At 44.6% G+C, this 26,794-nt stretch overlaps 1 long non-coding RNA gene across 3 annotated transcripts in view; it reads right to left on the bottom strand.

The window, feature by feature from the left end:
• Window positions 1-6,641: 6,641 nt before the first annotated feature.
• LOC147029785 (uncharacterized) overlaps window positions 6,642-26,794 on the bottom strand; it is a 110,582-nt gene continuing 90,429 nt past the window's right edge. For all 3 annotated transcript variants that reach the window (XR_015056086.1, XR_015056084.1, XR_015056085.1), the window contains exons 2-4: window positions 11,393-11,508; window positions 8,491-8,580; window positions 6,642-8,176 (exon numbers count right to left, since the gene is read on the bottom strand). This is a non-coding gene — a long non-coding RNA (uncharacterized LOC147029785). The remainder of the gene's footprint in view (window positions 8,177-8,490; window positions 8,581-11,392; window positions 11,509-26,794) is intronic.

The following is a 26,794-nucleotide window of genomic DNA, read 5'->3' as shown; positions in this document are numbered from 1 at the left end:
TGGGACGGAACACAGACGACACCATGTTTTTGTGTTAATGCTACAAATGCCGCATAACGGGAATACGAAGTAATATTTAGGAAGGGGGAGGAGGGGTGATTGTTCTCGTGCAGTAATTAAATACGAGCTGAGACAGGTTTCCAAAGGACATAAACACAGCTACAGTGAGGAAAAAAAAACGATCAGTTGAAGGGCCGGGATGGGCCACCAACTAAAAGCTATCCACAAAGAAGCTGTGGGCTCTTTCTCTCTCCATCTCAGGGAAAAAATATGTGAGAAGAAAACAGGGGAAAGGAGAGGGGAGGGGATAGGTCGAGATGAACCAAAAGGCAAACCGCGAAATAACAAGGACAGATGGGCGGGGTGGGGTGGGGTGACGATGGCACCAGGGAAGCCCGAAGTGCGAGGTCTAACGAAGAGGGAGGGTGGGGGCACAAATAACGATGCATAGAAGAAAACAAAGGAAAAGAGGTGAAAAAAACGATGTGAAAAAACAGGGCAGATCACAGCTCACCAAGACCACACACCCGCCATGACACTCCACTCGACTCACCAACAGCCAGCAGGGGGGGGAGAGAATAGAATAGAAGAGAAGAGAAACAGAGACGGAGAGGGAGAGGAGGGAGAGGAGGGAGAGGAGGGAGAGGAGGGAGAGGAGGGAGAGGAGGGAGAGGAGGGAGAGGAGGGAGAGGAGGGAGAGGGAGCTTGATCCTTGATCTTGCCAGGGAGGAGGGAGAGGGAGCTTGATCCCCCCTTGATAAAGACAAAAATCCCTCATTGTAAAGGTGTAAATGATAATTTTACCATTAACAGTTGTTTATACATTTCCCCATTGAGAAAATCTTCATCATGGAAGGAGGTGAAATGTCAAAACATTATGGCAAAGGTAAGTATATGCATTAAACCTGGAGACCATTGTAGACGGTTATACGATGTAGTGATGAGGCTTGTCAAAGCAATACTCATGCATGATGGCACGAATGTCAAAAACGCATGGTTGGACAAGAAACTGCTGTTTATAAATTGAGAAATGGCTTTTTACATTTGAATAAAAGGCTTATAAAAACACAAACAAACCCGAGCATCGCATCAAAACGGAGCAAAGCTGAACACAGGCACTTTAACCTGAAGACGAAAGAAGATCGTTTCGAAAACCATAAAAATCTGGACAAAATAATGCATTTCACTTTGGCTCTCTGTCTAAAATGCATGATCTAACAAACTGGTCTGATGTTTAGATGATTTAAAATGACTTTTGAAAAAAAAAGGTTAAAATAGAAACATTACAACTAAGCTAAAAACATGCATTATTTTACAGCCTCAAGACCAAGGTATGTAGTCATGCAAAGCTGGTCAAACTAATACATGCACTTTGACCTTGCAATTAATCATATGCCTCCTCACCCTTAGGCAAAATTAGATGATCAAACAATTAAACATGGGCCTCAGGGTCCTAACATCAAAAAGACGTGGTCATAAACTTTAATTGGCATATTAATTGTAAAGGTGTATGACAATGTATGAAACCAGCCAAAATGCATGGTCAGACAATTAACAACATGCCTCAAAAATTCACCAAACATTGCTCTCTTACCCTAAGGCCAAAATATATGGTCAGAGAATTAACCACATGCCTCCAACATGTATGACCACACAATTAAACATTGTTTCTTGACTCTAAGGCCAAAATATATGGTCATACAACTGAACACTGGCCTCCATGCTTGCCCCAATGCCAAAACATATGATATGGTCATAAAAAATAATACTTGGTATATTTTTGTGGCCGGAGGTCTGGGTGAGAAGACCACTAGGGAGGGAAGCTATTTGGGGTTCCCAGCAGACTCTAGAATCGCAGGCCATCGCACACGGATAACTCCGTGACGCGGCGGGTCGCTAACCGACCGTGAACGCCAATAACTCAACCATGTGATTTATGGTCCTCCGTCTAATTTGGTTACCTAATTTGGTTATCCTGATATATATTCTGCAATCTTAACTTAAGTGAGGACAGGCACCATGATACACACACACACACACACACACACACACACACACACACACACACACACACACACACACACACACACACACACACACACACACACACACACACACACACACACACCGATGAAGAAGAGATAATGAGCAAAAAGAAGAGGAGATGAGGCTAACAGTCTCGTAATACCTTGCACGATTGACTGACCCCGCCACCCAGTACGTTTTGGGGGGATGCTCCACTGAATGATCCCCCCTTGATAGTTGGCACATCATCTCCTGCTTGGCTACGATGCAGCAAAGCATCTGCGCTGATTCAGAGAAGGGGCGTGACCGTCAGGCGTGAGGGAGGGACTTTGGGTGGAGCCAGCAGCGAGTGGGTGGAGAAGGCGGAGTCGAAAGTGAGTGGACGGAGTGCCAGCAGCAGGCAGAGTCCGGCAGGTGGGTGGAGAAGGTGATGAGTGTGTGAAAAAGAAGAGGGGTCAGCAGGCACACACAGAGACCGATCCAAAGCCAGGCAAGGAAGATGAGGACGACCATGACTCAACCCTCTGGATGGCTTTGTGATCCGTTCTTTATAGTCCCTGCAGTGCAGGGCGGGGCGCTGCCCCGAAGCGATGCGTCATCACTCAAATTGGGCGCTCCCATTGGGCCCGGCCACCACTCGACCCGACCGTCATGGTCTGAAGCGGCCTTACTTTACACCGGCAAGGCATGCCCGAGCTGCAGAATCGTCTCACTCCAAACCCCGCGATATGAATCACCTTGCTTCATCCATACACCATGCGGCCAGAGCGATCCCGGCCATACAGCCCGCCTCTGCTTGGTAGCAGCTGTATCGAGGCAGAGGTGCAAGAGGATGTCTACCGTCCGCAGGAGACATTCGTGGCCGTGGTGGTGAGCGAAGACCGACAGTAAGATGCCGTTGTGAACCAACGCACAGACCTGAATGAAGATGTGTGCTATTCATGCCCCATACTGTATGATGATGAATTAGCACGGGGCTGCGTGCTGGTCTGCCATTTAGCATGCGGTTATCTATCCCAAAGGTGATCTTCACAGGCAGTGGTGTGCGCGGTGCCGGCCCTGAACTGTCCTGAATTGAAGGAAAGGATTGGATCTAATTATTAGATGTAGATTTGGCTTTAAAAAAGTATAGATATAATTATTAGATGCAGAAATGGGTTGAAAAGAATGCACCGCATACGTCCTGTACGGCAGGGGTAAGGTTGTTTGTCGTTTGCTTTCGCGAAGACGCATTATTATCGTGTAGAGTGTGGCTGCAGTTTTTACAAGCGGCCGTCTGAGTGCAGTGCCTGCTTTGATTTATTCCAGGAATAAGAGGAAAAGAGTTTGAAGGAAGATAGAGATATAATCAGACCTAACCATGAGATCCACACAACGCACTTCATCACATTTGACCCATTAGACATGAGGGAAAGGTCTAACTGTTCGTATATTAATGAAATAACTGTCTGGGGACCACTGTATGATGGGTGCCATTGCCATTGAGGCATGCGGTTTCCAGAACCACAACAATATACTCATATAAAGAGGTTATAACTCCAAATATTATAACCCAGCTAAATATATGTATGAAAACCTAAGTACATCGTCATACATAGTTCATCAAACTGTCAAATTAAAAAAACAAAAATAGAAGAAAGAAAATCTTCTGGATTAGGAAGATGCTGTAAAGTGACACCAAACTGTAACTGCAAGGTACCCAAGGCACAGGAAAAGGGCATTTGGCCCATCATGCATATGACATATCCACACCTCAGCACTCACATCGAAGAGAGTCATTTAAATTATGAAGCTGACATCAAGAGGGAAATTTGGCCAGGGTGCCAGCACACACTGGTCTGCTCTTCGCGAGAGATAGGTCAACATGCAAAACCAAAATCCAAATGGGACAACCACGTAAGTGGACTTATCTAGAGAATGGAGTGCTTCGAGATTCAGCACTTCAACGGTGCAATGAAGAACCAGAATGGCAGATCAAGTTAACCTCAGGACTAAAAACTCAGAGGCAATCATGCTACCAACCAAGTGAGTTACCTCCATGGCAAAATTAGGGTTTATTGTACAACATGGTGCATTTAAATGTGAAATAGAATCACAATAAAGCTGCAACTACATATAACAAATCTAAACTACAAAATATGTGACTTTCAAAATGACGAAATCTGCCACAGTATCCTCAGCACACATGCGCTTAACCCCTTAGCAGCACTGTTGATTAGAGCATGTTTTTGTGCATCATGGATGTGAGATAAGGTTTGTTACCTAGAATGGCTCACAAAGTTTCTAACATAAGCCAAAAATACTTGGGAAAGTACCTGAGAGAAAGGGACGTGCCTCTGCACAATGAAAGAGTTGAATAACTTTCTAAGTTCACTCAAGAACTGAGATCTCGCAGTTCTCCATATGGCAAAATCCCAATGATGTGAGCTGAGGTTCGAAGGAGCATTGATGGGCGTGCTCCACCAAAACTCCCGAAAGATTGCTACCAGTGAACGGACTTAAACTTGCAGGAATGTCTCCTGTGATCATGGCAGGCCTGGTGATTTTATAAATGGACATCTGCAATTGGAAAGATGATGCCGTGTGCCATTACCAACAGAGCAATGGCTGCCGACTCTTCAACAAATGACATCTTCATGAGATGAAAGTAAACAAAGCTGTGCCAGATAATATTAATGCAGGAGCCAGATGGAACAGACATACTTCCTTGAGGGAGACACCGTATCTGGTTTGGGTGCTTCTTAACAGCAATGGAAAGATCATATATAGGGATGTGAATGCACAGGGTAAGTTTAAAATAAACTTTAAAAATAATGATGATGTTTACGACTAATATTTTGGTTATGGGAGCATGCACCGGAGCAGCACGTCACTGCACCACTTTCCGCCAGTACTCCAGGGGCTTTCGTCTGGCCATCCCCCCAAGCAGATGCCTGGCCCATCCCCATCTCCTTGAGATGCTGATCAACGTGCTGCAACCACGAGGCACATGGTTGGCCCATTGGCCTCCTCCACTCACGAGGCTCCCTCACTGAGAGAATCTGGTGAGCAGGATCAGTGTCAGGAAAACGAGACACATGTCCATACAGCCGCAGCTGATGCTCACAGACTATGCAGGTAACAAATCTCATTTGAGTCTCTCTCAGCAACTGCTCATTGGACACAAAGTCCAACCAGCAATGGCCAAGGATTCTATGAAGAGACGTGGTAACAAAGGAATTAAGTCACCATCTCAGATCCCTGGTCAGAGTCCAAATCTAACATCCATAGAGCAAGACTGGAAGCACCACGGACCTGAAGACTCGCACTTTCATCCTCCCGCACAGGTACCGGCAGCGCCATACTCCATGACTCCCGAGGCACGACCCAGCCATCTATTGATCTCTGGCTCGCAGCCAGCAAAGACATGAATATCACTGCCAAAGAACTATCAATAACAACTGGAAAAAAAGTCAGAGATGGTATCACCACATCTCACAGCACTCTCAGTACCAGAGTATAGTTCAGACATCAGATTGTTCAGTTTTGGTGGCACTCCACAAATACCAAGAATCCTCCAGAGGGCATCGCGATTCCCGGATCAAACACTTTGCATAGATCAACATAGGCTGCAAGCAGCCCCTGCCGAAACTTTCGTCTGCATTCAGTGAGGACCTGAAGCATAAGGATACAGTCAATAATTGACCTCTTTGGTGTAAGCCTGGCTGCTCTAGATGCTGGTGCTCAAGCAGATTGTGGTGAACCCTATCAAGAATTATCCGAGCAAAGACCTTGCCCGGTACTGAAAGCAGCGTTACCCCTCGGTCGTTGTTGCAGTCCTGGCGATCACCCTCCCCTTTCCAGAGAGGGACAATGAGGCTCCTCTTCCAGTGAGTTGGGATGATACCTGTGTTCCAGGCAGAGCACAGAACTGCATTCAACGACACGAGTACAGCATTTCCACCAGCCTTGAGAAGTTCATGCCACATATCCCAGAAGCTTTACTCCATACCATACTATGTTTTTTGGGGGGGGAGGGTGGAGGGGGTAATGGGAGTTGCAGTGGGAGTGGGAGCTCTCATCCATGGATATTTCTCATTATCTGACAGGTGGATGGAGGTGATGGTTTCAGCCCTGTCTATTTGTCTGTCTGTCTGTCTGTCTGTGAGCAAATTTTATGGATGGATTTGGACGAAATTTGGTGGACAGGTTGGGTGTGTGACAAGTGAGAATTTATTCGATTTTGATGAAGATCCGGATGCGATAATTTTTTAAGTGATTCTTCACCATTGATAGATGGGGCTAAAAATGATATAGAGCACGATATTAAAAAAAGTTGTGGATGAGTTTTGACAAAATTTAGTGGATGAGTTGGGTAGTGACAAGAACAAGCTGATTAGATTTTGGTCCAGGTGCAGATCTGGCCTATCATTGGGCTACAAAACATAAGCTGTCTCGCCTGGCAGAGGTATGCACTCCACTGAGTGCCATTCTGCTGTAATATTTCCTAAATTTTCACGAGTACGATTTTCATCCAAGAACACAACAATTTTGATGAAATTGCCACTCTTTCGTAAAAATGCAGAAAATGTTAAAATTTGAATATTTTATTTTCACTGAAAATATTAAAAGACAATTTGAATTACATATTTCATGCTAGCAACGGCAGATTAAAAGTGTCCACGCTTGCAGAAGTGAGTCACTGAAAAAAGCACACACAGCGCATGCACAAAAGGCCTCGTTAGCATTCATATGCCATTTTGAAAGTCCTGTGTTAAGCAACCTCCATAAATTCCACCGGAAGTGTTTCAAAATCATTTGCCACAAAGTTTCTGTGAACAATGTTAGTATTTTTGGCTGTGTGAATGTATGAAAGACGACAAAGACAACGCCTCATTTTGATAACACCATCAGTGATGTCAGAATGGATTAATGCAATGGTAATAGAAACACTGGAAACAGAGATCTCCACAGGGAAATTAAATGGACCAAAAAAAAAAAAAAGAGGGTAGTGTGCTATGGTCACACAAAAATTTAACCAGAGGTGTAAAAAAAAAGTGTTATAAAAGGAATGAAGACAATCAAACATCAGACAGGTATTGAAAAGAGGGATAAGATCTAAAGAGAGCAGAACCATATGGGTAAGGAGGCTATGGAAATACTGTTAAGTGTTCGACAACATTCTGGGGAAAAGCCACCATTGGGGACTTTGAGCGGAGCATGGGTCATTAGGATTGAAGTAGAAAGCATTGAGAGTAAGAGAGAGTTTTAAACTGGATTGTGTTTTTAAGAGAAATAGCTGGAAGAGGTAAAGATTATATTGTAAACGAGATTGGAAAAGAGTGGAATAAGATTGGGAGTTGGAAGTTGGGGAAAGAAAAAGAAGGAGGAGTGGTGGTGGAGAGATGGGGGAGGCAAAAGAGTGGTGGAAAATAATGGAACATCAGGATGCAAGGTAGCATGCATGGCTTGTGCCAATGTTTCTAGCACATCTGCTTCGCACAGATAAAGGCGATAACAAGAATAGAAGGGAAATAGTGATCACAAGAAAGACTAAATATTTACTTCATCGGGAGACAAACTGGGGACTCGATCCAACTCTGAAAGGATGAGCTTATATTTCTTCATCTCGAGGAGCTTTAAGTCACATTGAGTGTACTTGGACAATGAGAAACTAAAGCTAAGAAAAAAGAACAAGGCTACCTTGTGAAGATCGTTTTAGCCTTTAACTAGATCAGGGTCGGTAATCATGTTGACACAGCAAAATCTGAGCGATTCTCAGTCTGAGAATGAATGGTTTTTGTCACATTGATGTTTTATTTGATGGATGTACTTGCTCTGTAATCACCTTCTTCCATGAGCTGAGATGTTCCAATAGGGATTCTATAACAAGTTAGAATAAATTCCAATCTTTCGTTTCCCCCTCACCGTCTTACTTGTACACCCACCGGCCTCTCCCACGAGCCGCTTTTAAGGCTTGGAAGCGAGACCCATGACAATCACACCTACACAAAAAGTCCCAGACAAAAGCTTCTTGCTCCTTTAACACAGGCTTTGCAAAAGCAAGACATTGATGGAAAGATCCAAGTAGCATGCACATTAATCCAATCAGTGGCATCTTCACTGTGGAGCTGCCATCGTACCACCTCGTTATCTTTCTCCTCCTCCATCACTGAAAATAGGTGAAAGATCCAGCACGAAATGACACACACAACCTTGAGCAAAATAATTTTCCTTGGTTCAAGGACCATGCTTGTCCCATTAAGAAATGGTATTAACGTTTGGTTATCTGGTTGGAGATCTGCTTAAAGACTGGCCAATAAAAGGTGGGAGAAAACGAGAACAGACTCACAGGTGAACATGGTCAATCGTTGGAATAAACATGAGGTTATGCAGGTCAGGTTGTGATAATAATTGGGAGAACAAGGAGCATTAGGGTAAGTATAAGTTTAAAATCGTTATTTTGCCATCATGAAATGCATTTACCTTCTTCTTCTTCTTCTTTCACATGCTGTACATGGCTGTGGGCAGCATCATGTTGCTGGGGGTTCAGTTGTGCCGTTGATGCGGTGACTCCTGCAGGTTAAAAAAATATTAAATAAATGGATAAGAGTTCCCATATTAAGAGCAACTTCAATGCAGGAAGAGATTACTATGGTGATCAAAGCCTGCGCAAGTGTTGCCGACCTATGGATGTTTGTCCATGCTTTGTCCTTTTTACCTGCTGAGAGTCAAGCAAGGAAGCAGCAAATACTCTTTAAAATTTGTTCAGGGTTGAGGTGCTCACTCACCAACTGTTCACGAAGGACAACATGGGATGTTTACCATCCACCAACAAATGCCAGCAGACAGGACTCTCACTTTAACGTCCATCCGTGGGACGGCACACACATTGATGAATCACCCTGCCTGTGAAACACAGGAGTGACAGTTTATAGCTGGGTCGAGATTCAAACCCAGGCTAGACAGCTTAGAAGTGAGTGTGCGTACCCCTCGGCTATCCTGCCAGCCCTTGCATGTACCGACAACTCGACAAGGCCCTTAATGGGTGAATCAAACACCAGGCGTCGTATATTAGGCGTTACACATAACACACTGGCCAGAGATGAATAATTGCAAATGCCATGGGATTTTTCATCACAAACCTATAAAGCCTCAAGGTTTGAGTTTTTTTGCGAGTGCATACTGAGTAGAGCATAATTGTGTGTGTGTGTGTGTGTGTGTGTGTGTGTGTGTGTGTGTGTGTGTGTGTGTGTGTGTGTGTGTGTGTGTGTGTGTGTGTGTGTGTGTGTGTGTGAAATTCTCCATTGGCCGTGGACACCGCATACTAAAAACGGATAAATGTCCTCATATTTGTCTGTGCCATACACTTCAAAGAAACCTTAGAGGAGGTGGGGGGAGTATTTCGACCTTAAATCTGCCTTAAATCACTCCATCTGATCGGTTAAATGACACGATGGATGAGCAAGTGACTCCATGCATTACAGTCACATTTGAAACCAGAGCCACACTTCCAGATTTATAATTACCAGTCGGTCAATATCATAATGGCCATGCCGGTATATATCTGAATCGATATACCACATTATGCACAGGTAGCTGAGCTGACCCGATACCGCACTGGTGTGGGGAAAACGTTGGGACTCCCCTTGTTGAGAAAAATACCGCAGAAACCACCTTTTCGTGTGGGGCCTATAAAAGCTCATGAAAGGATGATATTTTCAGGTATATTTTAGAACCTGCATTTGCCATGTGCTCAGATTCTCCAGTCACAGATTCAATATTACTAAAGGGTGTGGGAATGGTTTGAGGCTGAGATTTGAGAATTGCTTCATCTCTTCTTGAACACGTCAGTTGGACAGACAACTGCTGCTGGACCATGGGCGACATGGTGTCCTCATTATTGCTTCATTTAAAAAGAGAAATCTCGATTTTCTCCAAGGAGGAGAATGCAAGAAGACCTTTTCGTTTGCATTGTCGCTTTGTCTGAATGTATGGAGGATTCCTCTGCCTCGAGCTCGCTCCTTGGCCTCAACAGGTCGATCAGCTTGTGGAATGGCCAAGGCGCCCTGAGTGACTGTTGCTCAGGAGGTGTTGGGAGATATATACATTTTTATCATCCTTCTTTCTAATAGTGTGAAGGTCCTGAAATCTCGGATCAAGGGCAGTGAAAAAGATTAGCAGGAAAGATCTCTTATTCACGCAGTGCCAAAGACAGTGCCGGTTGGTTTTACTTGGTGCTCAGGTTCTGTTATGCTGAACGCAATGCACGAAGTCTTACTGAACGCCTCACGTACGCATACACGTACGCACGCACGCACACACATATTTTCCCACTGTTTGGAAATTCCTATTTCATTCAAGTAAATAAATAGCAATGCAATAGGTGTCAGGTGAAGATGGTGTATCAGGAAAATGATGGTGTTCATAGTCTCTGCTGTCCACAAAGAAAGGGCAATTGCAATCGTTTAGCTGTCTGCTTCGATACGCGGAATGTTTTGCTCTGTGCAAGGCATCGCTGTGTAAGGAGCCGCCCTCAAGCAAAGGGGAAGACGATCGTACGCACTCCGTGAGTCGCCATCTGTCGGCACAGTCTATGATGGCTGCTGTATCAATCGTGTTCGGTAATTTGTGCCACGCGAGGAAAACGAGCAAACACCATCCGTCGGGTGCTCTGGGAAGCAATCCCTCTTCATAACGTGTCCCCTCGAGCTGCAATGTATGATCTGGTCTTAGAAGCTCAGGTCAGTGTGCACTCTCTCCGACAAGTCTCTCTTTGCTTCTGCAGATCATGAGAACCGCCTCTCTTGTCCCTTTTCTCTATCTGTATGACTCATCAGGTGCAAGCTCTGCTCAATGTTATTAAAAGCTCAAGAAAAGACAACAACGACGAAGGGAAAGTGCGCAAGCACAGCATTTTGAGCATCAACCTTGGGCACGTGCTTCTCAATATTCAGAAACGCCTTTTTATATTATATAACTTATGGTCAAACATAAACTGACCAAGATGAACATCCTAGCCAAGATGAAGGCCAACTGCGTGGTAGTTGAGCTTGAAGTGCAGTCGTGCAAAGCCATGAAAAGCTCGTCAAAGCAATAAACCGTATGGTCCTCGTCCCTTTGGCCAACATACATTGTCAGAGAAGAAACATGCATCTTGGCACTACAGCTAATATACATGGTCATGCAAGAAGGATGCATGCAAGCTTCTTCTTCTTCTTCTTCTTCTTCTTCTTCTTCTTCTTCTTCTTATTCTTGTTGCAGCACACAGCTCTGACTTTGCATACTTATTTTGCTGTAAGTGCGATTGTGCCATTGAAACAGTATCCCCTGTTGATTGGAGCACACATTTGTAATTTGTTCACGCTGCCGGTGATAAATGACCTACTCCAAGCGAAGGACACCATGGGATTGAGATCTTGATTACATCCACCAACTTATGCTGTCCGACGGGACAACCATGTCCATCTCAGGATCAGCGCACACATTGGTGTATCGCCCTTCCTGCAAAACACAAAAGATGAACAGTTTATATAGTTGAGGCGACATTCTAATGCAGGTTAGACATATCAGGGGTGAGTGTGCATACCTTTCAGCTATCCTTCCACAACTCAACCCAACGCTGATTGTCCTCATTAATCCTCCCTATTCTCCAAACCGAATGTTATGTAAATATTTCGAATTCTAAGCTCATAATAAATTCTGATGAATCAAAATATATTTGTTAATCTCTACATGTTATGTTTGCAGATGCTTGTTGTACACCTTTTCGCAGTATTCTTGTGGATGAATAGTGACGCCTTGTGCTGAATGCGAACATAGCCTTGCATTAAAGCAGATTTTTATAGAAGCCATTTCACAGTATTCTTATGGTTCAACAGTGACTCCCTGTGGTGGGAGCGAGCTTTATACAACAATGGCAGCAGACTTTTTTGACGAACGACTCTTCTGTATTTTTGGGTTGCTGAAATAGGTGACCCTTATTGTCAGTAATTCTGTCTGTTTGTTTGGATGTTTGTTCGTTTGTCATCAGCATAATTGGTAGTAAACGTGGGCAGATTTTGACCAAACTCAGCTGGTAGGTTATCAGGAGATGGAACTGGATGAGATTTGATATGCATAATCTTAAGGTGATTCCCTATCCGCTATGTGACATACATTTTGCTCTATATCTTATAGTTTCCATGCTCGGCGACCCATCGCTGCCTACCGGCTTGTCAAATTATCGATCAGCCTGAAAACTCGGGTTAAAACAAATTACGTTCAAAAACCTTAATTTAATCCACAAATTGCTCGTCCTTTTATTTGGGCAGTGTGGCAACAGTTACGTTGTTCACTTCTTTAAAAGAGCACAAAACGCCATCAAAATGACTTTTTATTTGAGACATCAATTATTACCCCAAGTCCTCAACAACCCCCACCCCCACGACCAAGCCTTTAAACCACTTCCACCCCCCAACCACAACTCAACCTCCCACATCCACCGAAAGTCTTCAACCTCCCCTCCCAACTCTGTCCAATCTTTACTCTCCCCCACCCTCTCCCCCCACCCTCTCCCCAACCTCTGAACCTCATACGAGGATATGATCACTCTCAACACAAGGGGGAGGGGAATATTTAACTTTGTTGCTGCTTTTGCGCTCATATAAAGCGAAGATCTGGAAGCGTAAGTTAGGACCAACAGAACGAACGATGCAGGTCTTGTTGGAGATCTGCTTCAACACATCTGGGATATTTTATAATCACAGTCAATCAAGTGTCTTAAACGATGTACGTTAGTTTATTTCAGCAAGTGCATGTCCCGAGTTATTTACGAAAGACTGAGAAGGTGCATTGGTGCAGTGAGATGTTAACACAAGTATGCTTATAACACGACTAGTGGGGTATGCTCACAAATTGTGTAAGCATACGAACTGTGCTTCCCCATTGTCTCGGGTCTCTCACCTGCATTATATTTTTCGCTTGATGTATTTTCCCGGTGTGCTGCTGGCTTCCATGTCTATCGGACCGCAAAATTTCAAGTTTCTACGTCACCCGGAAGGTACCGATCATTCATATCAGTCATTGAGTCAGTGAGCGAGTCAGTCAGTTGTTAAAAAGAGCTTTATATATTAGATATGGAATTAATTGTTTATTATACTAGCGGGGTTTGCTTACAAATTGTGTAAGCATATGAATCATGCTTCCCCATTGTCTTGGGTTGCTCACTTGCATTTGATTTTTCATTTATTTATTTTTCATTTATTTATATTGTTACGGTTCTGCAAAACCACGTTTCTAAGGCAATGGCACACAGCATACAGCGAAACCCAGGCAGTTATTTCAATAGTATATGTCTTAGATAGTCCCTTACATATGTCTAGTGGCTAAAAAGGGGAAGATGCATTGCGTGGGACTCTCGTAGTTAGGTCTTTAATACCTCTAATTTCCTCCACTTTAACCTTAGACCTTTTCCTTTCCCTTACATGAACCATGCAAGCAAGCACACATGACACACAACTAAAAATGAGCACACGCTATGAGAATTTCCAGCATGTTCGTGTTGTGAGGGCATCCGGTCAACAGCACACCGGTACATCGTTTTGCATGCCCATAGCCCATTAAAAAGTGTGCACCAATTCCCACCTGCCACCTCACCTCAGACTTCACTCACCAAACCTCACCATGTTCACTGCAACCACTTCCTACATCTAGGAAAAAATACCCCCGCAACAACCCATGCTAAATCCCGACTTTTATTCACCATCTCACTGCCAGCGCCAAATGGCACTCAGCCCTCACCATGGATGCCACGTGGCAGTCACGACTCATTACAGATGCCGCATTGCCACCAACTCGCACGAAGAATGTAAAGACAAGAGCGCCCTGCTCAATAACTATCACAACTGCCCCATGGTCACCAAATCTGTACCAAAGCATCAAGGGACATGGAGGATATGTGGGTCGAGCTGAAGAAAGGCATAACGCGAGGCGCGAATGTGCACTGAGGCTTATGAAGGGACCTCCGGGTAGCGGGAGGATTTCGCTATAATTCCATGGTAGAATGAAGGGCAGCGCACGTTCAAGGCCAGAGCACATGTCCGAAGACCGCAGTCCCTTGAAAAGCTCAGAGCTCCGATCCGTGCCAAGGTTGGCGAGTGACTGAGCCAGTTTCCAGCTCTGAGGCCTGGTGTGGCATGGCTACGGCTGCTGTGGCCCAATCGAGAAGCGGATTTTGCCTGCGGCTCATCAACCTCCGGTCCTCGGCTCCTCCCTTCGCCCTGGCTCATAAAAATGGCAGAGCGGAGCCAGTAAGCTCTCTTCTTTGCCCTCTGCTCTTTTGGATCACACTCTTTTTGGGTCAGTCGCTCTTCCAGTCAGCCTGCTCACTTGTATGAGTCTATCCTGTTTGCCCTGCTTGCTAGTCACTGCTGCTGCTCACCTACGTGTTCGGGGCTGTCAGTGCTGCTGCCGAAGGAACGCGGAGCCGGATGGGATCGACAAGCAGGCAGTCAGTGAGCTGGTCTGTGCAGAGCGAAAGGCGCCGCGAGTCCCCGTAACCAATCAGGGATTGGGGGGCGGGGGATGGCATACTACTGCCGCGAGGTGGGGTCGCTCCGTGCGAGCGATCACCAATAGATACAGACATTTACACAGATAGGATAGTTACTTTCTCCTTATGCATCTTCTTCTTCCATCTTTCTTTCCATCTACCTTGTCTACTGTAGACGCATAAAAGAGCATCGATGCAGGCGAAGCCTGATTTCTTTCATGAGCCGAACCGAAGGAGCGAGCGTACCGACTTGCATTCATATTTTCCTCTTGCATGATGCTGCACTCCCACATTGCACTACATCACACCTCCCACTCCCACATTTTAGACGTAACCAATATTCCTCCCACCTACCTCTTCTTAAGCATTCTGGGTTTGCGTTGGTCTGCCGTCCACGCAAGGTATTGAGAGGACATTTACCCTCACCTGCTTTCTTTCTCTCTGGGCTACATTTAATCTTCTTCAGGTTTGTGTGTGATGGTCTTGTCCTAGCATAAAATAAGATTCTAGAAGGTACACAGGATAACTCTGGTCTGTGTCTGCTTTTGTAAGCTTGCTTGTCTTTTGCCACACCCCACAAATGCCTTGCTTTCCCTGCTGTACATACCAATAAATCCCATTCACTGTGCCACATAACTTTCCTCGATTTGGTTGTAAATAAATGCCCTTTGTAGAAATGGTCCCAGCTCATTTTCGTGTTTTCCTTCATTGGTCCAGCATGGCTCGCACCCTAACTTAGCCGGGACGTTATTCCCCAAATATTCACTTCATAGCCAGTACATACTTCGCAGTTCCGCTCGGCTGCACCTGATCCGGTAGGTAATCTGGTTAACAAGCACATATTGAGGGCACGTTCCCTGTTAAGGACCCTTCGGTAAATGCTTTCTTAGACGGAAGACCCTAAGTCACATGGTCAAGTTGTTGGCACTCACGGTCGATTAGTGACCTGCCACGTCACAAAGTTATTCGTGTGCGATAGCCTACGATTCCAGTGAGTCCGGCGAGTAACCCGAGGCAGTCCATCCCTCGTGGTCTCCCCGTGATGCCGAGACCAGAACAATATTTTCATTTACGGACGTTGTCCGACGATTCTGTGATTTTTTTTCTGGTGTACCGGCTTCAATATGCATCGGCACACAAATATCAGTCAGAGAGTCAGTCAATGGTGAGAAAGAGCTTTATACATTGGATACATTATTCGTGTTGAACCCGTCACTTCGCTGACGGTAGTTGAACAACCTAATTTATATGGTATCGTCCAGTAGGACAGCTTATTGACAGTCAATATTTCCAATTTCTTCTATTTCACAAACATTTTGGTTACTGCGAACAATCCAGCATTCATTTTAGTAACACACACACACACACACACACACACACACACACACACACACACACACACACACACACACACACACACACACACACACACACACACACACACACACACACACGTATTACAAAATCCATGTCTTTTCCAATTCAGTGTCTCAGGCTTTTGTTGTTTATTTGAAGACTGAACCACCCATCTTCCATCATGAAATAAAGGTAGATTTTGATTACAACTCATGCAGAGGAAATTAGATAAATGCATGTTTTTTTTTTCAGGAGCGATCCGAGGCAGCGGTCTATTTACACTGCCAAAAGAAAACTGCCTTACAATCAAGAGGATTGTTGACTTTATGAACATTTAAACGCTTTTCTCTGTGGTAATAAAATGTGCATGGACATGTAATTCACATATTATGAGAAGTAAATATAAACAGATGTCATATGTGGCAAGTTAGAGGCGATGAAAAGCAGATTGGTAGGAATCGAATGTGGATTTAATTTAATTTAAATTCGTTTTACCAAATATGGTAAAACCTCTGAGAAATGAATAAATGATATTAAATGATGTAAGGATGCCCTCTTGTTTTGAAGAATGGGAAGGAAGGGAGAGGAGAGGACAGATAGTTGGGTGGGAAGGGGGAGGGGGGGGGGGTTGAGGACTTTGGGTGTGAAGTGGGTGGTGAGGGGTTTGAAGTGGATTGTTGATTGTGGTGTGCTAACCGCTGTGGGAAGCAATGAGAATCTGAGATTTTGGGAAAGAATCCTCTTTTACTCTGACAAAGGGTTAACGTCAAGAATATCAACTTCTTGCTTCCCACGGCAGATAGTATAGCTCGCTTGTTTATTTCATTGAGTGTTATATCTGTCCGCTGATGCAGATCCACACGATCCTTCACCTGTAAGACTACAAGGATAGATAAGGAAATCCAACACAGGTGGAGGCCATTTAGCCCATCATGCCTGCGTGGACACTACACTAATCCATCCACACAAGATCCAAAGAAGAAAATGCAAAAAAATGTTTTTAATTAATGAAATAAATTTTTGGGTTTATTTGTTTGTTTTTTGGGGGTATTTTTTTCGTTTCTTTCCCTCAGGGGAGTGGCATGGGCTTGGTTAAAACACACACATCAACAACTACACAATTCCCCTTGACAAGACCCCCCACCAACAGGACTCCATACACATGCACACAATCACCGATCAATGCTCAAACTACCTAAAGGTCTTATCAACATCCCCATACCCCTGTATCTCCATAACTTTCAGGTTCCTATCTAATTCTAATTTAAACTTATCTTCTTTTTCTGATGCCACTACCTTTCTAGGGAGGCCATTCCATGCATTAACTACTCTCTGAGTAAAAGTCCCCTGCTATGCTACCGTCTTAACTCTCTTCATCTTAACCCTCAAGCTGTAGCTCCTGGTCCAATCACTGTTGACTCTGTTGAATAATTCGTCTGCACTTATTTTATCTATTCCTTTCATTATCTTAAACATCTCTATCATATCTCCTCGTAACCGCCTCCTTTCTAGTGTATAAAGCCCTGTCTCCTTCAGCCGCTCCTCATTGCCGAGTCGAGCTCGGCCCGGAATCAATTTATTAGCCCTGCACTGAACCCTTTCTATGGCATCTATGTCCTTCCGGAACTGTGGTGACCAAAACTGCACACAATATTCTAGATGTGGCCCTCACTAAATTCCTGTACAATGTAAACACCACCTCTTTTGACATACAAGTAATCCCCCTCCGAATACAACCTAAATCCATATTTGCTCTACCAAAAGCTGCCTGGCACTATGCTGCCTGCTTACCTCCCATATCTATTACCACCCACAGATCCTTCTCCTGTGTGCCACGCTCCAAAATTACCTCTTGCAACCTGTAATCTCTATTTTCTTTATTCTTTCCCATCCCAAACACTTTACACTTGCTCAGGTTAAATTCTATCTGCCAATCTTCTGCCCAATCCATACTTTCCTTTCTTTCCCTAAGTATCAATACTTTCCTTAATCTGATCACCACCCCCTCTGCTATCCACCTCACCTCCAAGCTTTTGTCATCTGCAAATTTAGAAAGCTTACTTTTCATCCCATTATCCAAGTCATTGATGCAAATAATGAATAGTAATGGTCCAATCCTGATCTCTGAGGTACCCCACCACTTACGTCCGTCCTCCCAGCAAGACATACTCCCACTCACAGCCACTCTTTGCCTCCTATCACTAAGCCAGTTTGCAATCCAATTAGCTACCTGATCAGCCACTCCACAAGCCCTCACTTTGGCTAACAAACTCCAATGTGATACCTTATCAAATGCTTTCTTAAAGTCTAGAGACACTATATCCACTGCCTTTCCCTCATCCACCCAATCAGACACTGCTTCACAGAACTCTAAAATATTTGTTAAACAGGAACTAACTTTGATAAACCCATGCTGACTTCCTTTAATTAGTTTGTATTTTTTGAAATGGTTCCTCATCTGGTCCTCAATTAAAGTCTTGAACACCTTCCCCACAACTGAAATCAAGCTAACAGGTGTTTCACTTCCCAATTCTTCTCTGGATCCTTTCTTAAATAACGGTGTTACATTTGCTACTCTCCAATCATCCAGTACCTGTCTTGAGTCCAGGGAACTATTGAAAATATCCGTAAACATCTTGCTTTCCTGTTCACCCACCTCCATCAATATTCTTGGTTGCATATTATCTGGACCCGGAGCCTTATCGACTCTTGATGACCAAGCCGTTCTTTTACTTCCTCCACTCCAACCTGGATCTTCTATTAAAACCCTTCCTCACCACCTTGATAGATACTCTCACCTATTGGTAATTCTCCTGACTGATCTTGTGTGAAAGTTGAAGAAAAATACCTGTTTAATAAGCCTGCCATCTCACTTTCATCACTAACCACTCTCCCGGTGCTATTCCTCAATGGACCCACACTGGTCCGAACCTGTTCTTTTCCCCTGATATAGTAAAAGAAAGCGTTGCTATGATGTATAATATTCTGTACCATGTTCTTCTCATACTCACTTTTGGCTTGTCGAGTTATTTTCTTCACCAACCTCTGTTTACTTCAATAGAGATATAAATCTAACTCCAATCCTGTTATTTTAAACCTAATAAATGCCTTCTGCTTCTCCTTAGTCACGTTCCTTATCCCACTGCTCAACCACCATGGTCTCCTTCTACTTCTAGTTTTACACCTCAATGGAATGTACTCACTCTGCACTCTATACATTCGGTCCTTGAAGGTTTCCCATTTCTCTGATGCTGATTGTCCTGTTGTAGAGTCTCCCAATCTACATCACCAAATTATCTCGTCATACCCTCAAAGTTTGCCTTTTTGAAATCAAATAGACTTACCCTACTATCTTGAACCATAACCCTTAACAGAATCTTTGCACACTCAATGTTATGGTCACTTGCTCCTAAATGCTCCCCGACCTCCACCTCCTCCACCATATTGGGATCGTTACTTAAAAGGAGGTCTAACACTGCACTCAACCTCATGGGCTCATCTACAAACTGGGTTAAAAAACAATCCTGGAATAAAACAAGGAAATCCTCATCTGCTCTGCCCATTCCATGTTCCTGGACCCAATCTATCCCTGGCAAGTTAAAATCCCCCATGATCAATACTCTTCCCTTACCACGTGCCCTTTTGAATTATTCATGTACTCCTCCTTCCTCCTCTTCCCTCCCACCCAGAGCCCTATAAAAGCATCCAACCAGTATCTTACTGTTTTTACAATCTCTAATCTCCACCCATACAGAATCCTCAACATTTATTCCTTCCTTAATGTCATCCCTTTCTCTTGATGCAATGCTGCCCTTTACCGAAATTGCTCCTCCTCCTCATATTCTCTCCTTCCTATCACACCGATTCACCTTGTAGCCTTCTAATCCTGTCCTCCAGTTACTCTCCTCCTTAAACCATGTCTCACTCACTGCAACTACATCATACTCCTCACTATCTACTTTGGCTTCAAGCTCTTCCATCTCATTATTTAAACTTCTGGCATTGGTATATAATATATTTAACTTTTCCCTTCCTGAAATTCTATCCTGCTTGGCCTTACTCATCACAATTACATCATCCATTCCTTCCTTAATAGCTTCCTCACTACACCCTCCACTGACCTAAAAAAAGCCTGATTTCCTTCTTTAATTCCCACTGGAAACCTTGCTGCCCCCTTTCTATTTAACATGCAGCCATCATTCCGGAAACACTCCCTTTGTCCCCTCAATGATTCCCACTGCTTCTTAAATGTAAAACCTTCATCCGTACAACATTCTTCCAGCCATTGGTCGACGTCTATTGCTCTGCTCATAATTTCTATATTGTTTCTTAATCTTGGGAGGATCCCAGAAAACATGACCTCACAACCCTTTGCTTTCAGCAGCTTCCCCAATACCCTGTATCTATTTATTAAAACCTCTGAGTAAACTTTCCTTATATCATTCAAGCCGAGGTGTACCACAACCTACTTCTTCCTGTCGTGACCTGATACAATATCGTTTACCCTTCCTTCAATGTCCCGAACTCCTGCTCCTTCAAAACTACACAGAATTCTTTGTCTACGATCCTTCCTGCAGAATGAAAAATCTACATATTTAATCATCTCATCACCCACAAAAACTGTCTCCCATACCTCATGTCTACCAATTTATATTGGTGCACATGCACCACTGCCTGCACCTGCTGCACATCCACCACTCCCCACACCCACTGCGAATCCACCACTGCCTGCACCCACTGCATCTCCACCACTGCCTGCACTCTCGCGCCTCCACCACTGCTTGCACCCACTGCACCTCCACCACTGCTTGCACCCGCTGCACCTCCACTACTGCATGCACCCGCTGCACCTCCACTACTGCATGCACCCGCTGCACCTCCACCACTGCCTGCACCTCACCACTGCCTGCACTCGCTGCACCCTGCACCTCTGCCAACACCCAGAACAATTTTTTTTTTAAGTGATGCTTCACCATTGAGGGATCCGACCAAAAATTATAATTATCAGCATATCTCAAAGAGTTTCAGATGGATTCGAACAAAACTTGTTGGAGAGGTTAGGTGTGTGACAAGGATGAACCGATTCGATTTTGGTTAAGATCTTTTTGTATACCTTGTCGAGGCTCGTATGAGAGCGAACACACAACTCACAGCAAGGGGGCATGAGACAAGAGGGGCGGGAGTGGAAGGGACAAAACAGTGGGGAACAGACACATTAGGTGAACTGTGGAAGGGAGAGGGATGGGGATGGGACGGGGAACATGGCGAAGAGAAGATGGACATTACAGTACAGGGACTTTCAGGAAGTAAAGCAGGGGAATTGAAAGAAGTGGGCTTGGGTGGATTATCGGGGTTAGAAAAGATCGAGGATTTGGATGAGGGATGATAAGAGGTGGTGGTGAACAGCTGTTTTGAAAGCCTGGAGGGAAGAATGGGAATGAATAGAGTGAGAAAGTTTATTCCAATGGTGGGAAAAAAGAGGAATGAAAGAGTGAAGATGAGCAGTGATTCGTGATTTTGGTAGTTTTACCAGAAGGGGGTTGTTGGTGGACCTTGAGCGCCCTGTGGAAAAGTGGTGGGGACAAATCGCAGAGAGAGCAGGGGGGGCAAGGCTGGAGAGGAGTCGGTAGAAGACAGAAAGACCACCGACCAACCTGCGGTGATTGATTGAGAGGCCCAAAGACTCAGCTCCATTGCGGGAGATGCCGATGATCCTAAATGCCCTGGTTTCGACAGCGTGAAGCCAAGAAAGGTGGGAGGCAGGAGCACCAGCCCAGAGGGGAGAGCAGTACTCCATCAGGCAACGGACAAAAGCTTTGTAAGTGGTCAGGAGCTCAAGAGGGCCGAGGAAGGACTCTGCACGACAGAGGATTCGTCACACGACGGACTGGCTTTTGAGGCGAGGTTGGAAATGTGACTTTCCCATGAAAAGTCATGGCAGATAGTGAGACCCAGAAGCTTGAAAGAAAAGACTTCTTCCAGAGGATTGTTGAGAAAGTGGATGGGGGTGTTTGCCAAATGGTCCTTTCGAAGAGACATAGTGAGAGTGTGAGATTTGTCTGGATTGAAAGACATGTTCCATGTGTTGGACCAGTTTGTGATTTTATCCAGATCTGCAGTGAGCGAAGAAGCTGCTGCTTGCCGGTCTGAGGGATGACAGATGGTACGGCAGAGGGTGGAGTCGTCGGCAAAGAGAAATAGAGGATTTTTCAGAGAGTCGGAGAGATCATTGATGAAAACCAGAAAAAGAACAAGACCCAGAACGCTACCTTGAGGAACTCCAGCCTGCACAGGAAGAGGGGATGAAAGAACTCCATTTAGGGCCACACGTTGACTGTGACAGGAGAGGAAGTCTGCGAGCCATGAGTGGAGATGACCTTGAATACCATGGGAAGAGAGTTTGGTGAGCATTGCAGGGTGCCAGAGTGTGTCAAAAGCACGTGATATGTCCAGGGATACGGCTCTGATTTCCTGTCTGGCATTGAGGACCTCCATCCATTGATGGGAGAGCAGAAGCAGCATATCCAGAGTAGAGTGACCTGGTCTGAAACCAAATTGATGATCGGAAATCAAGCCATTGGAGAAGAGGAAGGATTTCATGTCTGAAGCGATGATGGATTCCATAACCTTGCTGATGATTGGGAGAAGGCTGATTGGTCTGTTGTTACAGGGATCTGTTTTTGCACCTTTTTTATGCAGGGCAGTGATGTTAGCAGATTTCCAAGCAGATGGCAGATGACCTTGGGCAAATGAGAGGATGAATATAACAGAGAGAGGGTGAGCAAGAGCAGAAGAGCAGGCTTTGAGGACACGTGGGCTGATGCCGTCTGGACCGGTTGCAGAATCTGAGTCGAGGTTTGAAAGCAAGCTCTCCACCTTGTCAGCAGAAAAGGACACAGAGTCCAGGGACAGTTGGATGCGACTGGGTAAGGTGGGTAGAGAAAGTGATGGGTTTAGGACAGAAGATTTAGCTGCAAACACTGAGTTTAGACATTTAGCTTTATCACGTGTGGTATCAGCAGTGCGGCCATTTGAGGTAAGGGAGGGGATGGAGGGGGAACATACACCAGAAACAGATTTGATTAAACGCCACCAGGATTTTGAGGAGGGAGAGAGGTTTGAGAGTTCAGACTTGAGATGAGAAAGATGTTGTTTTCTGGCTCTCCTGAGGGTAGATACACACTTGTTCTGAGCTTTATGGAAGGAACTGAAATTGCCCTCAGTTGGGTTTGCTTTCCATGAGGCAAAGGCAAGTTGTTTCAGGACAACTGCCTCGCCACAAGCTTCAGTAAACCAAGGGCGGGAGGAAGGGTAGGACAACTGAAAACGAGAGGGGATAATTCTGTGCATGAAGCAGAGCAAGTTTCTTTGAAAGAATTCCCAAGATGAGTTGATTTTTGAGAAAGTAGTGATAGGAGACCAGCTGTAAGTTTGATGGCTGCTCGAAGACCCTGCCAGTCGGCTTGAGTGAAATGCCAGGCTCGACGGTGGTGAGGTGGTTCTCTGATAACAGCCAGAGAGATGTCCACTTTGACAAGGATGTGGTCAGAAGAACCGATTGGAGTGGAGGAAGAGCAGCAGATATTGTCAGGGAAATTTGTCAAAATCAGATCCAGAAGAGATGGAGTACCATTGGTTGAGATCCGGGTCAGAAAGTTGACCGATTGAGTCAGTCCCAATGAGTCGCAGAAAGCTTTTGCTGAGGTGCCATGACAGGTGAGAGAGGTACCCACACCTAGCCAACTGGCATGATGACAATTGAAGTCACCACATAAGAGGAAGAGAGAGCTTGGATGAGAAGATAGAAGATGGTCCATGTTTTCATATAGTGAGGTGTAGATGGAGTCATCACTGATCGGTGGACGGTCCAGTACACATATAAACATGAGGTTGGAGTGGAAGGAAGCCGTAGCCAGAGGTATTCCTGGGGGTGTGGGGGAGTGAGAGCAGTGCATGGAGAGTGAGGAATAGTCTTTGATGAAGAGAGCAACACCTCCACCAGGACGAGGCTCAGGTCTGTCATACCGGAGGAGGGAGTAACCGGGGAGAGATACTTGGAAGTCAGACACGTCTTGGGAGAGGAAAGTTTCTGTTAGGCAGATTATGTCTGGTTTGTCAGTGGCGACCTGTATGGAAAGATCTGAAAGGTTTGAGCGAAGGCCCCGGATATTTGAGGTCCACACTTTTAATGAAGGGGTAGGGGAGGAGGCTTTGGGTGCAGGGGGTGGAGGGGGAGGGGGAGGGTCGGACAAGGTACGAGGGGGGGAGGTAAGGAGGGTTGTTGAAAGAGTGTGGGGTATTGCAGAATAGCTTGGGAAGGGAGCCGAATGAGGAGGAGAAAAGGCTCTGTGGTGCTGGGGAAGAGGGGGGACAAGAAACAAGGAAGAAGGAAGTTGAGGATTTGAGGAGATGGAGTGACGAGATGGAGGTGAGAGGGCAGTGGAGGAAGGTAGCTTGGTGGATGAGAGGGGGGCAACTTTGAGGATGAGTGAGGGGGATGAAAGGTGGGAGAAAGTTGAGGGGGGAATTTTTGAGAGAGGTGAGAGGGAGGCTTGGAGGGAGAAGAATGGGATGGTTGCTTTGAGAGTGAGAGTGAGGGGTGAGGGGGTGAGTTGGCACTGAAGTTGGAAAAAAAAATAATGGTTGATGGAAAGCGAACATTCATAGCAAGTTGGGGTTTTAAAAAGTTTTAGGTCAGAGATGCGATTTAACACAATTCTTGATGGATGCAATGAAGGCGAATTCAGAGAATGGAGAGAAGAAGCACTGTAATAGTTGGATTTTTTAGGCAAGAAATGAAGGAGAAATCGAATTGAGAGCAGTCTGTTAAAATAGCAGAAGAGTAGTGCATTATGAAACAGTAAAGAGTACCACATGTGTGAGAGAGGAAGATGAAGCATTATAAGATCGTTTTTGTTGTTAATATTAATGTTTGAGAGAGTTTTCAACAGATTCGGTCATGGAAGTGTAGAAAAAAAAAAGAGGAAGATAAGAGGAAGAAGAAGAAGCAGAATCGGGAGAAGGTCAGCGTGTTGTTGTTGTTGTTGGGTTTTATTCTTTTTTTTGAGATAAGAAAGAGATTAGTTGGGAGAATGGGGGATGTTGGGAAAGTGGGGAGGATAGAAATTGAAGGTAATGGGGCGAAAAAAACAAACAAACAATAAAAAACGATCGAACACCGAGTGGAGCCGGTAGGCCTCAAGCCTAGGCCAAGGCCTAGGCCTCAAATACCCGGTAAGAACGTCGACAAAAATACTCACAAAATAGCACGATTTTTGAAACAAAACCGAACTAGGAATAGAGTAAAATGTAGGTGAGAAAATGAAACAGTTAAAACGGGACAGATAACGACCTGAAACTTAACTTTGAGAACGTCAGCAGAGAGCCCCTAAGGAGACCTCTCGTCGCTCCAAGCCCGGAACCGGAAGTGAGATCTGGATCCAGATCCGAGAATTTAATTAATTTTCAAAGTGATTCTTCACCTCGTACACTCAAGGACATAAAGCACACTCATGGTGTAAAATTAATGTTTGATTAAAGGAGACATAAAAATGATATTGTTAAAGTAGAAAACTTTCTTGAACTGTGTGGATGGCTGCCTGAGAGCTCTATATAAAAAGTAGGCTGTTTGAAGGTGCTGTATTTGTGGTATTTTTATGGCACACACAAGACACGTAAAGTGCACTCGTCGGTGGTTCAGATTAGACCTCCGTTCATGCCCATTAATTACAATCGGCACTGTTCAACATGTACACGGGATGGCGTTATTACTCTACAATATACTCCTCCCTTCTTAATGAAGAGTAACTTTACAAGTGCAAATTGGGACCATACTCTATGCAGAGCATTGTTGCTGCCTAAGCAGTCTCCTTGGCTATTGGGCACAATTCTGAATGGGTCGCCACTCTGACACAGGAAACCAGTTCGCCATTGTGATCATTCTTTGGCTTTTTTCACAAGATCTTGGCTATTCGTTGTTCACCTTGGCGTCTTGGTGTTCTAGAGGTTTTATTGGCATATAGGTTTACTATTATCATCGTTTTTCTGAAACCTTGTGAATTCTTGGCTTTTTTCATTGGCTCACCTTGGCATTTATGAAAATGAGGAGTGGTCAAACTGCAGCAAGCTCGCACTCTTTTTGCCGACCTCAGAGGATGACAGGCTGAGTCAACTCCACCTAGCATCAATTCAACAGCCAAGCAGGATTTGAACTCAGGACCCTGGGATCCCAAACCCACCAATCCAGCCATTAAGCCAACACCAGGCATAAATTCTACAAAACATGTCGACAACCATGTGAATGTTGGCAAATAAATACGCATCATATTACCATTTCCATCATATGGTCTCGGGATTCATTGCGTTCCCTTTAGTTTTTGTTACAGGTTTGTAGATTAAGGTGAACCAGTGGTTTCCGATTCCGAAGTGGATATAATTTTTCTCGACCAGAACTTTGGGTAACTGAAAGAATCATACTCATTCTGCACTGAGCATGAAGATAATCTCGTTTATTCTCAAGCTGACCTTCCCCTGCACTTGAGTGCTCAACACCTTCAGTCTGTGGATTTGCCTGACTCTTAGTGTTATGACTTTCTTCAAGACTCACTTCTGGTACAACCATCTCTGTAATGACGCATGATACACTACTTGTTGCCATACTCTCTGATTCATCAGAATGAACTAATTCACCCCAAATATCATCATCATGAAAATCCACTGGCAATATATGATCAATGTGGATAAACTTAACTGTATCACTTGCCACGATCTTGAATAAATATGTGTGAGGCCCACATAGTTTCACTACTTTCAATCTGACCTTCTGGTTTAGCTTTACACTTCATTCTACTATCATGGCACTCCTGCTTAAATTGCTTCTGTTATACCAAATGTGCCAAATTT

The sequence above is a fragment of the Eptatretus burgeri genome, chromosome 3, assembly GCF_056783735.1.
Source record: "Eptatretus burgeri isolate ZD-2024b chromosome 3, Ebu_testis_v1, whole genome shotgun sequence".
In the NCBI taxonomy this organism is placed as follows: domain Eukaryota; kingdom Metazoa; phylum Chordata; class Myxini; order Myxiniformes; family Myxinidae; genus Eptatretus; species Eptatretus burgeri.
Note: the sequence above shows the minus strand (reverse complement) of the source record. Positions and strands in the feature narration are given on the sequence as shown.